We start from the raw sequence: 14,614 nt of genomic DNA on the forward strand, positions 1-14,614 counted from the left end.
GTAATTTGTTTAACCTAATATTCCCTGTAACTTTCCAGATGATTTGCAATAGTTTTATTTAATCTGTGACCACAAAATCTTTACTCTTGGGTCACACCAGCTTGACAGCACATCATTCTTTCCTAACTGATGTTGATAGTGTAAATATTTTATAGTTCATGTGAAAATATTTTATAGTTCATAGCTTGTGTAAATATTTTATGGTACACTGTAAACTGGTGGAATGGTTTGGCTGGTGTAACATTCACAACAAAATTGTCTGAGGCTGGCCATGTCCTTCCTTATGGGGTTTTTATGTTCTAATCATTTCAGAATGTGATAGCTGCAGAACAACAATGTTTAAAAAAAATTCATTCCTAAACCATCCCCATACTGGAAGTATGCAACGAATAAAACAATTTTTCTTCCTTTTCCTGCCTCAGCCCTGCATTGCTTTAGAATAACCCTTGTTTCATGATGCGTCCCCTTTGCTAAGAAGTCACTTTATGCGTTTTGTGTTTTTCTGTTGGAGGATCTGATTTTACTTTCTAACATGCCTTTCTAGAGAAGCTGAGTCACAATTAGATTCTTTGCTGGAAAAAAGACTTACCTTTATGTGCTGTTGTATATCACGACAATTAAAAAACAAAGGTGTTAAGGAGAAATATTTTTCCTTACTGTTTGCTCTAAGAAAACGTTTCTCTAAATTGAAGAAAACTGCCTTTCTATGTATGACTATGAATGAGTCAGATTTGCTTTTATTTCAGTCTTTACTGTGAATGAGTTAACTATGAGATGGTTTAAGTTTGAAAGTGGGGGTTTTCTGGTTACTTCAAGAAATACTAGGTATTGTTGTGATAGAAGGGTGATTCTTTAACACTTTGAAATGGCATGACTAAGTAAGCCCTAAAGATAAACAAAAGTGAGTCTCTTGAGTCTGCTTTTGCTATGTGGAACTGTTGCCTTTAAACATAAAAGCAACTGGGATGTGCTTCACAGTTTTCTTATGCAGTTGAATTGAAAGATGAGTTCTGAGAATATGACAAAAATCAGGTAGTTGAAATAGATGCATATTGCAGAAGCTTATTTTATAAGGTCCTTCAAACCAAAATTAGATGGGTGATTTTCTTAACAATTACTGTTGTAAGCTTTTTAAATTAGAATTAGTGTAGCTGAAAGGAGAATGAGGAAAAAGATTTCTTTCCAGAGAACAAATGCTTACATTTTTCCATATTTGGTAAAACATTGTTTTAGGCAAGCTCACATTTTTCTTGGTAGATTTCTTTGTCATTTTCTTTTGTTTCTGTGAATCCCCTTGCAACAAAGAAATGTTGTTATTGTCAGTATAAACAAAAGTGTAGTAAAATAGTAATTACCGTAGAGACCCCAGTGCTGCATACGTTGTTTTGAAAGTGAGAGCTGTGGTAGGATTTAATATTGTCTCTTTGCTATGTGGGTGAAATGAAATTGCTTGATGATGCATTTCCTATATCAGAAAAGACCTTGTTTTCTTCAATTCAGTATAATCTTCTGTCTTTATTTGAATAAGTATATCTAATGAAAATAGTTGAAGTATTCAAAATATGGTACATGTGTTTTCAGTAAAGGAATAATGAGGCCAGATAAATATGAACAGTATAAAAAAAAATTCTTTTAAGCACGTAGCCTTTTTGACATTGGAATTAATATGATTGTGTTTTTGAGAATACTGCTTTTCAGAGGAATTCTTCAAACAAGTTGTATCTCTTTTTCCTTTTACAAAGTTGTTCTGTTTTGAGCACCATGGTTGTGTTTAGCAGCTCTCCTAATGCAGAATGCATTCAATGAAGAATGATCCCATAGACTCTCAGAGGAATGACTCTTACTTGCTTCAGTGGAATTTGGATTGAACTCTGAATAAGTGATGTAGAAGTTTCGGGGGGTTTTGTAATAAAATAGACATGATAAATCCCACAATAAAATACTCTTAACTGTTAGAAAAGAAATTGATTTTTATTTTCTTACCATTGTCTGAGAATCTCATCCTCTCCCTTATGTTAAATATTTTTATAATGAGAAAAGAAAAATTTGCATTGTTTTATCCTCTCATTTTTCACCAAAGTAATTGTTATGTACAAAGAAAGCTTTTGTTACTTTCTACATTGGGTTTTGCAGTCAGAAGGGAAATGTATATGTTTTGGTTTTATAGCGTATTCCAAACCTTTTCATCTAGAACAGGAAAGAGTTTCCAGTTAGTATGAGTATGTGATTTTATTATTCTTTTTAACCAAGAATCTCCAGGACTTGGGCTCTATATGAGTTATGTTCTTAATAGAATAACTATTATAGCTTAGGATTTTTTTAAAATTGAAGCTATAATGGTATAGCCTCTCCAGATCCACAGGGATATAAAGGTGCTTTTTATTGCTTCCCTTATTTCCTTGCATCAGAACAGTTATACAGCAGATATATAACCTTTGGTGAACAGCCTTTTAAATACAAATCAAATAATGGTGAATATTCAACTTGTAGTTTCAGTGCCTAGGTGTGATACATAGGTACTTTAAACTTATTCTGTGCAGTTTCTTTGCCCACCTGCAAATTGTTATGAATTGCTGAACTGATTTGTATTTTACAACTGAAGTAGATTGTAAATGTTAATTTTCAGATTTTCACTTCAAATAAAAGTTGTGTTTGTGTGCTGTGTAAGTAGATGTACAATGTGTGTCAAACCTATAGATGCCAAACCAGAGAAAATTAATCAAGCTGCGTTTGATTCTCTGGTAAAAAGCATTTCCGTTTATGAAATAAATTTTTGTATTAGTCCTTGTACATTATCAACAAGGCAGGATGTATTTAGTGCTACAATAAAATTACTAATGGGTTTATTATAAGGAAACTTTAGCCTTACTTTTTCATCTTCATAATAACAGAGAAACGTATAAGCAGGCATTAGTGTGTGCAACGGTGAAAAGCTTGCTTTTGGTTTTATAGTCCTGTTTAATCTTTTCTTCTAGAATTTGTCTTTCAGAAGTAATATTATAGGTCTAAATAGATTTGAATGAGTATTAACAACAGTTAACAAATAGTGACATCAGGTGTTCCATTTTGGAAGGGAAAGAAAAGCTGTTATATACGTAGTAGCCTTGTATATTAGAAAAAGGAAATGTTATTCTTACGATGTTTAGGAATGATTTGTAGGAAGGTGCTGTGAAAATAATGGAAAAATCAATTTGCAATAGATGCTATTTGTATGCCTATGAATTAATTTCTTGATCTCTGGTTAAAAAAAAATTACCAGTGCAATTGGACATGCTGCTAGCTCTTGTTCTAAGAAAGGAACTTAATTAGATAAATTTAAAAGCAATTGAACAGTAGTTGAGATTGCATAGATGTTTTGTCGTTTAAAGGACTTGAAATATGAAATGAGATTGCAGCAAATTTTATGGTAGCTGTTGTAAACAGCATATACTTTGCATAATGCTTACCTACTAGAGACATGTTATTGCTTGAAAGTGTAATTTAATGATCTTTAATCTCTACAATGTGTTTTCTGTCATATTAAAAAAAATCATAGTTTGGCAGTAGCTGCAGGTGCTTGCCCTGGAATTATAATTTTCATGCATTGACTCTTGACATACATTATTTGGGTTTCCAGGTACAGGCTGGAATTAACAAGTGTCATAAAAATCAGATGGTTCAATTTCTTATTTCAACCCACACGCATTTTATCCTAGTGAATCTAAGCAATGCTAGCTGTGTCTAGTTGTAAGCTGTGTTTAACCCTGTAACCATGTTTAGAAGACTACTGCAGTTACATTCTTCTAGGGAAAGAGGAGAAAGGATGAATTTGAAATGTGGGGTGGAGTTCTCCTAGGGCACTAACTGTTGCTTAACCAATTTTAAGTACTTAAAACATGAATCTGAGACAAGATTGAACAGTTCAAGTTTCCAAAAAAATGTAATGACAAAGCAATCGCTTCTACCTTGCATTGTATAACAATAACAGGTAGCAAAATTAACACAAATCATGAAGCAAACAGATTTGTCCTATATCCCCACACTTCCATCGTATGTAGTAAGCATAGCTCCCTATTCTTTGATGCCATTATTGCACGGTACCTCAGGTTTCACCATGTTCTGAGGCTTCTTCATCCCCACCCTGTAAAACCACTAACTTGCTTGTGCTTTCTAATACTGACATCTCAACTTTTACCCATGGCCCCAGCACCCCCCCCTCAGTTGCTGATTTGTGCACTGTCAAGCCAGTGCGCTAGTGCTGACTGGCAGTAGCCACCTACCCAGACAAGATGGATGATGTCCCCTGTCTCAGTAGAAATACTAAAAGTGTCTCTCCCCTCCCAGTCTGCTAATTTAAAAAATATATAGTGGAACTTAATGATTTCTGGATCTTCATGTCACTGTAAAATTTTGTGTGGTCAATGGAAACGACGGTTACTAGGAATGGACCGACAGAACAAGTCTGACATAAATGGTCAGCACAGTTCCATAACCTTAGACATTTAGGCTTGATAACTACATGTTCTACAACAGTGGGTCTTTATTTTTGATTGATGATACATTTTAGCTTTTCTTTCTTTAAGGTACTTTACACATTTGAGAGTGTCTTGCTATTAGTAAGAGGACCTAACACGCTTTTCTAAACAGAACTGCTAGAACTAATTGATGCTGCAAGTTTATTCCCATAGTTCTCTCCTAATTCAGCTATTCTGTCATGGTCATCTTATTTATTTTATTACTGAATAACCTGTCTTACAGGAATACTTGGCTGTAAGCTGCAATAAAGTGGCTTTCAACGTAATTTTCAGATCTTGTTCTGTGAACAACTAGAAGTTGTCCAGTTCATTTTTGCTGTCTTTAGTACATGGTTTGTATTTATCTTGGCTGGTCTTGGTCTTGCATCTTGTGAGTTCTGCATATGGATTGCAGCTTGGAGAGTTTTTTGCGCATAGGAATTTTTCACTGAAAAGCTCTGTTTGAAACAAGGGGAAAAGTATTCAAATAGGCTTTCAGATTTCAAGAGGTGCTCATAGGTTACTGTTTGCAGGGAGTAGGAACAAACACGATTCCTACAGATCTTTTTCAGAGTAATCTCCCTCATCTGTTCTCCCTTCAGCATTCCTATATTGTTTTTCTTGTTCATATAGCTAGCAGCACTGGAAAGTAAGTGCAGCATTTTACTGTCAGCGTGTTAGAAGTGGTCAATAAACACAATTGCTTCCAGGTAGAGATACCATGACTCCTCATTTAGAATAAAGAAGGCAATTCCATCAGGAGGATCCATTTTAATTCTTTACATGGCAGTAAACTGTGTAGGAATTTGTTACCTGTGACTGAGAAAGCTTTATCCGCCTGTAAGGGTAGCCATTTTCCCTGAGGTCTGCGATCTGAGCTGTCCCTCACATATACAGCCCTGGATGTTAGTTGGGAATCTTGAGCATTCAGTAGAGACTTCTGGAGAAACAGATGAATTTTGCGAAGGATTTGGAAGTCAAATGTCTCTACAATGAATGCAGTGGTTCTTTTAATTAGTAATGTCAGAGGAGTTGCCCTTTCTCTTTCATATGACAGTTTTGAAGAAAGGTGCTTCTAATATTTCCAGAACTTTATGAACTTCATTACACAACTGTTTCTTTGTTGTAGCCTAATTTAAACAGAAAGATGGACTATTTCATGTTTTTAAGATGGAATTTAAGTGACCAGCTGCTAAAACTTAGGCCCACAGTTTCATGGCACAGCACAGGATTGGTATTTAGGTGTCCTTACGTTTGTTCTTTGTTTATGGATAACTTTTCTTGCAACTGGTTTGATCCTTTTGGAGCCCTTCAATCCCATGTTATTTTCAGAGTGACATTGAGTAGCTGTACTACATGACAGGATTTATTCTGGTCTTGAAAGTTGACATTTAAATAGTCAAATCTAAAGCTAACTTCGTAGCATTCTTTTTCTCAAAGAAAGAAAAAAAAATTAGAGCAACACCTGATTAAAGCATTTAGGATCTGACTTGCAGCTTTGTTTAAGTTTAGTCTAAAATACACACACAAAAAAAGCATTCAGCTCATGTTAAAGTGTTAACTAATGTTTTTTTAGAAAAGCATCCAAAAAGAGAAAGCTATGATACAATAAACTTTCAAAGTTAAATGTATGGAAAAAAAGCAAATCTTTTGTATCCCTGGACGTAATTTAGGAGGCCATGGGAAGTGCACTAAATATTTATGTTTCTTGAGGTTTCAGCAGAATGTGTAATTAATCTGAATTTTGGACAGAACTTAAAAGAACTTAGTTAGAATCCCTTTGAGCACATTGTACTTAACAAGACAATTACGAGGAATTTTCACCCTAGTGCTGCTGATCATGCATGTTATGTCTTTCTTTCATTGCGGTTTGTGATCAAGCAAGAGTGTTGAAACCTTGTCAAGCACTATTTTAAGTATTAAAATACTGCGTGCCAGTTCTTGTCCATTTTATATTTGACGCTATCAGGGAAAATTAATTTTGGGTGTAAACTATTATCACGATTGAGATAACTAGTCACAAACTGTATTTATAGACAGTAGCACAAAAGGATATATGTTTGTACATGTGCACATGCATATATCTGTGTACATACACATAATTCATCATGTCTTCATTTTGGTCTTCAAAATTGTTCCTGGATGTCTTTTTAGAATTGTATATCTTAAGAGCCAGAATTTTACTTCCATGATAGTTGATACCAACAGGTCCAGCACCTGCTATACCAAAGAAAAAAACATCTTCCCATTTCTCTCCTTACCTCATGTCCATCTACTGATTTAGGAAGCTAGGCTCTTTATTTCTAATCTGTAATCTACTACATGGGTGTAATATGAAATAAGTATGGGCATTACAGAATTGTAAACATAATTTTCTAATCTTTTGAAAGCATAAGTACTGTTTCTTGCATTATTTTAACACTTGCAATGTGTGGAGCGCTTCGATCGTTGGTGGTTTGTGGTCAGTGGCAAATAAAACTCATTATGTTCTATTCACTGAAACACATGGAATGTCATTAAAGGTCCATTAACTCTTTGTTCAAGCCCCTTAACTCCTTTCCTTGCTTATTAATTGGTTGATAAAAATCTCAAAAGTGATCATTAATGATTGAGTATTCTCTCTAGAGTCGCACTTCTGACACACATGGCCTCAGGAACTTGACATTTTGGGAATGATTCATTACTTGATTAGTAAGGACTTTTACCTCAAAGCAAAACCATTAGGGTTTATCATGCATGACTCAAAGGCTATATATCACACCCGCTCCTGTAATAGTCATTTTCCCCAGATAATGTCAGTGAGAACTACACCCATAGTATAAATTAGCTCTTTTTGGCTTGAATAAATATGCTGTTCTTTGGAGGAGTTATATTTAACTTCTCTTGTTTTATTGCTGTTTCTGCTAAATGTAGTTTTTTCATAGGCACTGAAAGTAGCTTATTGGCTATTACATATAATTAAAATTCTCTGTTTTACTGGTGTTCAAATGGTGTTATATTTCTGTTACCCTACGACTTATTTAGCTATAACAGTGGAATACTTACAATGTCATCAAAGCCCCTTTTTATTAGAAGATGTATTCCAAAAATGTCTGAAAGTAGTTAGCTGTGCTTAGGAAGCATATATTAGGATTGCTGGCACAACTTTTCTGTATTTTGGTCTGTGGTAGCAATTACTTGCTCTAGTGTGGGACAGTCTTCACTTCAGGTCAGCCAGTTTGTGGGACAAATAGGTAAAATTGCTCATATCTTCAGTAAGGTTTTTTTGTGGAGGGAGTTAGACGCATGTAAAAGCTGGAGACAATACAGCCATCACAAGAGAAAGAGGTTGGAAGTAAAATGTCCTTGTGTGTGTAGATATGGCACAAAGCGCCTCAACCAGGATCTGCTGGACTGCATTCACTCTGGCCTGTCGCATTTTCCACAAAGGAGGGTTTCAGGGTCACTGTGCTGTGTCATACAGCCCTATCTACTGAATTACTCCTCTTGAACCTGTGAATAGCCAGGTTTGAACACCCACTGCTCCATTCAAATCACTAAAGGACTAGAGGTGTGATTTTATTTTACTTTTTTTCCCCACTCCACCCTGGGTGTGGTTCCCACTTTAGAGCTGTTGCACCAATGTGACCTATCAGAGGATTCCCCAAACTTTGATTCAGTCCTCAGGGGTACAGGCAGATTGTACCCTCTGGTGTATAAAGGCAATGGCAGGAAGTGATTTATGTCACTTCTTGCGACGTAAACATTCTTTGGCGCTTCTTGTGACATTTGTTTCATTGGCTAATGCCTTTTTGAAGGGGAAAAAATAATATTCCTTCGCAGGGGTGGATCTTGTATCCTCAGCCTAACGTGAGCTCACCAGACCGTATATAAGGGCTTTTTGTAGGGACTGAAACAACCTGTGTGCATTTGAATGAGTGAAAATGGAACTGGTTGGCTACAATTCCCCAAAGAAAGGAATACTGATAAGTCTTATTTCTTGGAAAGAAATGTCGTATCTGATAATCTGAAATATCAGATACCTGTGCTGAAGCTTAAATCATTGACAGGCTCTTTCACTGGGAGAAATACACTCCATAGGCAAGAGAGGCAGTGCTGTGCAGTAGTGTAATCAAAACTTGAATAAAAAAATTGATACCATCTTCATAAAAGGATGGAAAACACTATTATTTCATGCTCCCTAGAAGGTTTTCTTTATCAGCCCTGTAATTATGCAGTACAAAAGCATTTGAGGCATAAAAGCTAAACAGCTGAGAACAACTAGTGAGTGTACGTGGTGGAAGATACAATGGTTACTTTGCGAGTTTGGATACATGATCTTTGTGAAATTGCTCATTTTAATTGAGTGGTCCAGATGTGATGAATTAAGTGAATATTAAATTATTATCAGTTTTGGTTAATTTCTGCATGCAGTACTAAGAACATTTTTGGTGGCTTCTGTTGTAATTTTAATAGTTTGCTTTTGGGTGGCTACTGTACTTGTTTTACCGGTGTATACACAGGTGCTGTGCCTTCAGGTAGCTGAAATAACATTGAACTAGATCATTTTCTGGTGTAAGCTCACGATAAGTGATACTGATTTCTTTGATGTACAATAGATGATAATTCTGCCTTGTGGTTGGATGGCAAGTATATGTTGGTTTCAAATTCATGCCAAGTAAATATTTCAGAGACTTTGATACTCAGATTCAGTGAAATGCTTGGGTTTGTGTTGACTTATATGTTCATTATACCAACAACTAAATAATAAGGGGGAGAGCTACATAGGTCATGTAATTTAATAGCATTTTATGCCAAACTCTGATTTAACCCCCCCCCCCCAAAAAAAAAAAAAACAACCAACACAAAAACAACCCAACCCAAAAACCTGGGAAATAGTTAATTTGGTCCTCAAATATTTAAATTATTTACTCATCTAATGCTTGCAGATCTTGATGTGGATTTGGTATTGAAGTGGATTTGGTTATTGTTGTATCTTTACTGTAAACCCAGCAACACCAAGCTATTTTGTCTGCTAACAATCTAAAATAATGTTACATCGGTCTCTACATCTACTTATTTCCATTAACCTATAGAGAATGAGCATCTAAATCACTGTTCTGTTGATCTTGGGTACTCTTACAGGTGTGACATTTAATTTAGTCACTGATGATGGCTGGCCCAAAATTACTTGTATAGATCATTGGTCTACCCTATCGACCAGTGTCAGAGGTGGCAATAGACCTCAAGGTCATCAGTCCCCTGCTCTGCCCAGTACCTCTAATACTGCTTACGTATTCATTGTGCACTCCTGATCAGCTGAGTTAGGATTCTGCTTGGTATTACTTACCAGAGGCAATATAGTAGTGGACTATAAATTTCTGAAGAAAAAAAAAATCAAAAATAGTATAGACACTTTATTAAAAAAAAAAATCTGTTTCTTTGTGTGTATGTTCCTTGCAGTCAGCACGGAGCTGCTGCTCTAGCCACTACCTCCCTGAGGAAAAATGTAACTTGTGTGGTCATTCTCCCAATTTAGATCTTTTTAATAAAAGGTACCGTTTATGTTGGAGCTAAACTGTTGGTTAAATCTGTGAATTGAGAAAAACAAAAGGGAAAAGAACTTTATTCTCCATTTCTTCTTGCCAGTTGGCATCTCAACAGGTCTATTTTATGTTTCAGTTGTGCTTAATTACTAACTTCCACACAGTAGGTATTTCTACATTGTGAAGCCTTTAATTATTCTGTTGTGGATAATTTAAACCGGTATGAAAAGGAAAAAGGTGGTTAATGCAGGAAAAGTTGGTGTAATGAACTGAGGGGGTCAGAAGTCAGGAAGGAGGAAGACAGTAATGATGAGTATCATAACTACAGGGGTATTATTTTAAGGTTTTTATTAAATAGAATGTTCTGCCCATTCTGCTTGCCTTGAGTTCTTTGACAAAGTTTTGTGGCTGCCAGTTTCTTGTTTTAATATTGGCAATTTGTTATGGATACAGACTTGGTATTATTTAGACATCTTAAAATTAAGTGTTTGCTTGAGTCCGTTGTTGGATGGACAACCAGGACGCTGAAATGTTGAGGTGGCAGGTTTTGACTGTAACAGCTGTAATCCTTATTTTTCCAAAAAGCCTTTTGGTCAACCTAGAAAACATTATGTATGGGTGCTGAAGAGTAGACTTGCCAGACTAAATTCCTCTAACATGGGAAGGAGAAGTGGAGGAAAAGACACTATATATCACAGGAACTGGATTTTTTAAAATGGTATTTTTAAAGGAATCATTCCATTTCCCTTTAGGAAATTTGAAAGTATTTGGTATGGATAACATAATTTTTATCTTGTTCATTGTTTATACTCTTAAGGCCAATCTACTTAGAAAAAGCAACACCTATTAAAGGCCTTTGAATTCAGAGTCTTTCATGTTACAATGTGTCTATTTACTGCTGTCAGTAGGCTCGTAATATATTTAGCTTGAAGAGGTTAACAAGCATACCTTGGAGTGTTACTTTTATTTTCTCTTCTGTGACACTTAGCAAAATCCCATTATACAACTGAGTAGTATTATAATGTTAAAATGTTAATTTGTTCTGCATTCCGTTAAAATTGGATTTTTTTCTTGTGCATTGGCCCATGCGTTTTGTATAAAACCTATAATTTAAACACTACACCATAGAAATGCCCTAAATTAGTAACCTTTTGCCTTTGCTACCTTAATTACATCTCATTATTTAGTACTTAAAGAGCAACCTCTAGCTATTGGTTAAATATTTGCTAGCTAATTAGATTTGTCATGTTAAAGAAAACAGTAGCCCTTGCCTCTGTTCTAGTTTGAATAGGGGTTCAGAGTTTTGAGAAAATTCCATGCTTTGCTGGAGGAAAAGTAAACTTTGCATTTTCCTTATTTTTTCATTTCTCCTTAATGAGCATTTCATCGTGCATTAGCTGTCTGTTACATTCCAATAGGCAATTGAAAGTCTGTCTTAAAATAAGTATTTTCAAAAAGACTGTTGTGTTTCAATATGTTCTATGTCTTCTAGCTACATTTATTCGTTTTAGCTTTTATGAGCATCTGATGCACTCAATTTCTTTTCTCTTTTTACTGTGGAAACAAATATGAAGCAGATTACTTGTTGGCTACTAATAGCCATCTTTCAGATTTTTACCTCCTTTTGGGAAGAAGTCTGTATTGTTTGATCAGAATCACAAGGAGTAGGATTCATTAAAACATCTGTTGAATTGTCTTTTCTGACAAATTCAAAGATCACTTCTGTTTGTTTTTTTAAAATGTATGTAGAAATTATAAACTGCAGAAGTTATGAGCAGTTTGCAGGTTGACTTAATCTTCAGTATTTTATTCATGTCTACTGGATTGTATTTTTGCATTTTATTTTGCTTTATCTTTTGCTATTTTTTCCTTTGTGTAAAAGCTTGTGAAGAGATTGTAGTTTATAATTGCAATTAGTTAGGATTCCATGATGTGAAATTACCTGTCATATGCCAAGATATCCTGTTTCATTTCCTCTTTTACTTTTTTTTCTGAGATCCACAGAGGTGGAAGCTTGTCTACAAGAGATTTTTCTATCTCACTTGATTCCTACCCAGTACTTAACTACTGCTCTCCTTACCTAGTTCTTAAATTGTTGCCTGTCCATTTGCCATTGGAAGCCCGGTGTCTCCAAAAAGTTCCTTCACCCATTCTTCCCACATGTTTTGTTACGTTATGGGTTAAAAATTGCAGGCTGGTGTGGTTACAGTTTGAAGTATAGCTCTCCATTCATGTTTATTGTTGTGAAATCGCTGACCTTTTATTTTTAGCAAAGGCATCAGAGACAAATGGAAAAAACCATTGATACAAGTCTTCATCTTGCTCATGTGTTTTTTCTTCTGTGGGAAACCCATCTATGGAACAGAGAAACATTTGGCCTCTATTGTATAAATTTGTTCCTATGAAAACCAGTTTTAATTCCTGAAATGTATTTTATTAAACTTTTTTGAGGGTAGTGGTGGGTAGAATTCCAGCAATGCATTTACAGAGAAACCAGTTGGCCCATCCAATTTTAGGCTAAGTACTTCAACCTTTGAAGTAGATCGTTTTTCTGAAATCTTCTTTTCATGTTTTGTTTCCTGTGTCACTGTTTATACATTCTGTATCTGTAAGCTCTGAAACCATTACTTCACTATTCATGTGAGGGTTTGAGTGATTTGTTGATTATTGTCTGTATTTATTCTTGGTTTTGAATTCAGCAAGGCAATCTGTAAAGGCAATGACTGCCTAAGAGGCCCTGTTGTTCTTTGCAAAAAAGAAAAAAGTTCTGTGGAAACCTTTCCCCAAGAAGAGTTTTTGAGATTTATGTGGATTACAAAGCATTAAGAAGGGTCATTCCTTAATTTTCTTTCCAAGCAAAAATGCCAAGATACAATTTTAGCAGGTATTAGTAAAAATTGAAAAGTATGCTTTGTGTTCTGGGACTGGTGCCAACATCTGTATTTGCAACTCCCAGGACAGGTCTAAGAGTGAAAGCTTTTCCTCATTGCCCTCGGAAGACTGCTAGAGCAAGCCTGTGACATTTCTGTTCTGTTTCATCTGTGTTATTTACTTCAGCTTCAAAAATTTTTTTTTTTTTTTGGAAGTTTGTGGCCACTGCAAAGGAGTTTACTCTCTAGCGGGGGCAGAGGAAAGGAAAGAAGAAAGTCATAACCCTTTGTTTTGATCACAGGTGCATTTTTCTCGTAGGAGGTCACATTTAATTGGTGTAGCATTTTTCGGTGATTCTAGAGCAGATCCTCAGCCAGAATGAATTATCATGGGAGTTGATAGCTCTGACTGTTAACACAAGCTGAGGTCTAGTTCTCTAGTCCAGGTAAGTTTCTTCATTTTTTAATGAAACAAATGGCACTGTAAATTTGAAAATTTCATAAAATATCCAGTAAATTGTAGTAATTTTTTTGAAGAGATTCAGAGTCTTATCTAATTTTCTGTGTATGTTATAATAACCTGTGTGGTCTTTTAATTTTTTCATATTTTGGTCAGGGATCAAATGGAGGGGGTTAGGTTTCTGTGCATATGTTGCTTCTTAAAATAGTGTGTTTATCAGGTGAAGGATAGTTAAAATGATGCATGCAAGTCCGGACTCTTCCAATCTGTGTTTCAAGAGGCTTTTCAGTGCCTTACTGAGGCACGTAATTTGTTGTAGTTTTATTCTGAGCAGTAGGGAGCCCTCTTTAATCCTGTTCTATCTAAGACTGTTTCAGGTGCTCTGTCTTTGAAAATAGGCCACTTTATTAGGTCAACTAAATACGGATTTAAATGTCTAAATTCTGGTTTGAAAAATACGTGTGCTTCAAAAGAGTACATTTTTACAAAAATAAGATTCCTGGATTTTTGCCTCTCTCTTTTTTTAACTTTTGTATTGCATATGGAACAATGTTGCTTTCAGTTGAAAAATGGATTGTTCCAGCAGAGTGCAGCAAAAGACAAATATTGTAAATATGTTTAGCTTTCCTGTCAAGAGTTGGTACATTGTAAAAAAGGAAGAACTTAAATAAGGAGCTCGTAGTTCATAAAATACCAAATAAATTATGGAGGAACTGTATAAGAAGATTGTAGTTTAGTTAAGTTCTTTCTGCAGGTTTTTCCTTCTGCAACATCGGTAGAATTTACTAGGAGAATAATCATTAAAGAAGTGTTAATATATAGTGAATAAGTAAAGTCTAAGATCTCTCAAGCATTCCTGGTAAAGAGAAGCAGAACTTTGAATTGTAGGTAGCTAAATGCTACTGGTTAGTAGTTTATCTGAGGCTGGACTGCAAGGTGGTTGGAAGAGTTGAGATTACAATTAAGGATTTTCCCCTTCTTCCACATACTTATGCTGTTGGACTCCCCTGCCTTTTATCATTTTAGCTACTAATGTTTTGTTCCCCCCCCCCCCCCCCCCCCCCCCTTGATTGCTTAGAAGTTGGTAAGCCTTATTTTTTTGGCCTTTGTTTCACCATAACATGCAAAAATTTTCTTTAGCCTTTTGAAGCCTTACTTTAAATGACACCATTAAGAAAAGATAATATAGTTACCTTGACCCTCCCAAATGTAAATAAGAGTAGTGTGCAAATACTGGTTTCTGGATAATGTATACAATTTGAGTCA

At 35.4% G+C, this 14,614-nt stretch overlaps 1 protein-coding gene across 4 annotated transcripts in view; it reads left to right on the forward strand.

The window, feature by feature from the left end:
- Positions 1-14,614, forward strand: part of BBS9 (Bardet-Biedl syndrome 9) — a 328,501-nt gene that overhangs the window by 100,091 nt on the left and 213,796 nt on the right. The window lies entirely within an intron of this gene.

This window comes from Aptenodytes patagonicus, chromosome 2, assembly GCF_965638725.1.
Source record: "Aptenodytes patagonicus chromosome 2, bAptPat1.pri.cur, whole genome shotgun sequence".
Classification (NCBI taxonomy): domain Eukaryota; kingdom Metazoa; phylum Chordata; class Aves; order Sphenisciformes; family Spheniscidae; genus Aptenodytes; species Aptenodytes patagonicus.